The 3,788-nt window shown below is 39.4% G+C and overlaps 1 pseudogene; it reads right to left on the bottom strand.

The window, feature by feature from the left end:
* Positions 1-2,667: 2,667 nt before the first annotated feature.
* Positions 2,668-3,788, bottom strand: part of LOC103746852 — a 2,521-nt pseudogene continuing 1,400 nt past the window's right edge.

Genomic DNA, 3,788 nt, shown 5'->3' with positions numbered 1-3,788 from the left:
GGAGGATCTTTGTGAGTTCGAGGCCAGCTTGGGCTACATAGTGAGTTCTAGGAAAGCTGGGGCTACAGAGAAACCCTGTTTCAAAAAGACAAAAAACAAAAAATCCAGAAAGAACCAAAATATATAGGAGGTATATCTTTAATTGAACAAATAATGGGGCATCTTTTATAATTGCATATTGCTTGGTGATAAAGTATGAGCTGTCAAGTCATGATAATACTCGGAAAATTTATGCTCATATTAAGTGAAAAAAGCTAGATGGAAAAAATGATATAAAATCCAAGTTTTTAAAATTCTGCAAAAGGCTAAACCAGAAGAGATCAGTGTAATCAGTGGTTGTCAGCGGCATGAAAGAAAGGGTGTAGGACAGGTGAATCACACTGGAATTTACAGGAAATGAAACTATTCTTCATGACTCTGTAAGATGATGCATGACATCATGCCGCTACAACAAACCCCATGGAACTGTGAATCATAAAGGACAGTTGCTGATATTAACTGAACTTTTACTCACAGTGTTGTATTAGTATTTTCTAACCAAATGCAGAGATACCAGATGGTAGTAACAAAGGAAGGAAAGGTGTTTGCAAGGAAAGAGCAATACATGTACTTTTCATTAGCTATTGCTCAATTTTGTTAAAGCCGCATTGAAATAAGTTTTTATAGATTACAAAAATAAATCATTCAAATAAATTCCATAATTTATCAATATTTCAGTGTTGCTATATCTAAACAGGGCTTCTGACTTCCCATAACAATTCCACCTTTTCTAATACCCCTAATTTTTAAATAGTAACAACACGTTATATAACAAACAATCTCCTGATTCTTGAGCGATTTCAGCTGTCTTTTCTTCTGTAATGCCAATTCATTGAAGAAAACCCTCTGAGCCAAATCCTAGCAATGCATCGAAAACGAATTCTCTCTGACTTTACTATTAACACCAGGATTCTATTCTCTACTGTTTTCCAACTGATGTGGCAAAACATTTTTTATTGACCTTATTGTAACACCATTGATATTTGTTTTCAAGACTTCTTGTGGGGACAGTGTTCAAATACCAGGGCCCCATGTATGTCAGGCAAGTGTTCTATCAGAGAACAATACCACCAACTATCAAGGCTTAACTTTAAACTTTTTCATAGCTTTCTAGGTTTGATTCTGATTTAATTCAGAGTAAAGGCTATGAGGATCTGTATAATTTGGTCCTCGTCACTTCTTTGAAATCATTTTCCACAAGACATTTTACACAATATGGTATGTTCACATAAGAATATTTCAGGGATTTAGATTTTGGAAATTACTTTTTTTCATATAAATGAAGATACAATATGCATCTTCACTGTTTATTTTTATTTTTAGAAATTGTTATTGGCATCACATTCATCTCTTTACAGAAGAACTCAGCCCACACCCTAGAATGTTAGACCTCTTGAGAGAGAAGTGATCTGGGAAGCAAACCATGATGTAAGGCAAGTCCTTGGGATGGGGCAGTAATGCCAGGGCTCAACTCCAGAGATAGGTGGGTTAGTGCTGGGCCACACTGGGTGGGGTGGGTAAAGGAGAGGTGTCCGCTAACCTAAGGGTACCACAACCCTGAAAGGTGCACCTTCTAGAAGAAAGGTAGAGTCACTAGAACAGGTCTGTTGGGGTTCTCCTTTCCTCTTAGAGTCGGATGCTGTTTTAACAGGAATTATACAGTGTTGAACAGAAGATAAAAAGAAACCAGAAAGGGGAAAATGAGAATTTTAATTTCTGAAGTAATAGCAATTTATCCATTGCACACAGTATTGTATTATGCAGATCAACCTTTGGGAAAATTTAGACACAGAGGATCTGTTCACTTCAGTTTATCCTCTGGAGAGATGAAAAGGGGTTTGGCTCTTAAGTCTGAAAAAAGGCATATGTAATTCTCATATCTACTGTACACAATACTGCCACTAGCTGGATTTCCAAATTCTGAGTCTCTAATACTCTGTAATCCAGAGAGGATTCAACTCTCCACCTTGTATGCCTGCATTAGAGGGCTTAAACACACAATTCAGGAATTATTTATACTACCTTAGGTTGTACATATTAACAGGTACTATAAGATTCTTTTCTATGAAGCACTGCATAATAAATGGATACTGTAAAAAGATGTGATTAGTTAAAAGTAACAAGTATTAACAGATACATGCAAAACTCAGCCTGTTCTGACTGGTTGGCACCCAGCCTTCCCACAGGACTTTCAAGGTGGGATAGAGGTAAAAGACCACAAGACCATTAAAATAACCTCAGATAATTAGACACAGATGAACTGTGAACAGTTCCCTCGTTCCCCAGTGGTCAAGAAGAGTAAGGTTTAACTGCCCACTGTACCCCAGAGCTGGGTTTCCAAATGCCAGTCCTGTCACACAAAGGGCTCACAGTGGGCAGCTGCCCAAGTAGCCGTGCCAGGCATGGGCTGCAGTTTGCTTGCCTTTTGTGTGTGTGTGTGTGTGTGTGTGTGTGTGTGTGTGTGTGTAGGGTTGGTAATCATATTTGGTGGAGTTATTTATTTTTTGGCAGCTGGATGTGGGAGCTCATATTCTCTTCTGTTTTAGAGGAGGAATGAAGTCGTGTTGAAGGCCGATATGTGTTCTTGGTCTGTTAAGGACTCTGTGCTCTGTGCTCTTTGTCCCTTCATCAACTGCAGCTCTCTGCAGAGACCTTGGCCATTTTTGTCCAGTTTGATGGGTTCAGGGAATTCATTGTGTAGTTCCACTTCTATTTTCTGTTTGAGTGCATTCTGAGCAATTGTCTGGAAGCCGTGATCCACACTGATGATCTCCTTGGAGCTGGTCTCAAAGTAAGGAATCTTGTTTATGCTGTAGCACCAGCCTGTGCCCTCTTTGTGTTGACTTGTCTGTTTTCAAGGTCAATCTTGTTTCCCAACACAACAAAGGGAAATTTACAGGATCCTGGGGACTGGCCTGAATCAGAAACTCATATTTCCAGCTGTCAAGGGTTTTGAATGTGTTGGGTGCAGCCACGTCAAATACCAGAATACGACAGTCTCCACCTCTGTAGAAGGCCACACCATGAGACTGGAACTGTTCCTGACCAGCTGTGTCCCAGATCTGCATGGTAACTAGTCTGTCATCCACCATCACCTTGTTGGTCAGAAAGTCTGATCCTATTGTGGCTTTGTACTGGTTACTGAACTTCTTATTCACATACTGGTTTATAAAAGATGTATTTCCAACACCAAAAGCTCCCAGGATGGTAACCTTCAACAACACTTTGTTCCTAGAAGAAATACTTCAAGTGTGAGGTCTGCTGAGGAGGCACAACATAGGCCTTCCCAGAGAGGTTGGAATCAGGCTCCAGTAGGCTCCTTGGCTCTGCCCAGATCCAACACCCAGTATCATGTTTTAAGTTATATAAAAATATTATTTCTACTTTAAAAAATTATTTATTATATTTATTTTATGTGTATGAGTGTATTGCCTGCATGTACGTAAGTGCACCTGTGTGATGAATTGCTGCGGAGGACAGAAGGCTTCAGATTCCTCTGGAACTGGAGTTAAGGATGGTTCGTAGCCACGATGTGGAGATGCTGGGAATCAGACCTAGGTCCTCTGCAAGAGCTGTCAGTGCTTTAATCATTGAGCAATCTCTCCAGCCCCAATATTTCTATTCTTAATCCAACATGTTATATTCCAAAATTCAGTTTATATTTTCATTTTAGCAGATAAGACTTTCTATATCCTCTAATAGTTGCTATCATCAAAGTGTTTTATATCCCTCATATTGGCCTGGTTTAT

Source organism: Nannospalax galili, unplaced genomic scaffold (genome assembly GCF_000622305.1).
Source record: "Nannospalax galili isolate Female #2095 unplaced genomic scaffold, S.galili_v1.0 scaffold140, whole genome shotgun sequence".
Taxonomy (NCBI): domain Eukaryota; kingdom Metazoa; phylum Chordata; class Mammalia; order Rodentia; family Spalacidae; genus Nannospalax; species Nannospalax galili.
This window is presented reverse-complemented; position numbering and strand designations above follow the sequence as displayed.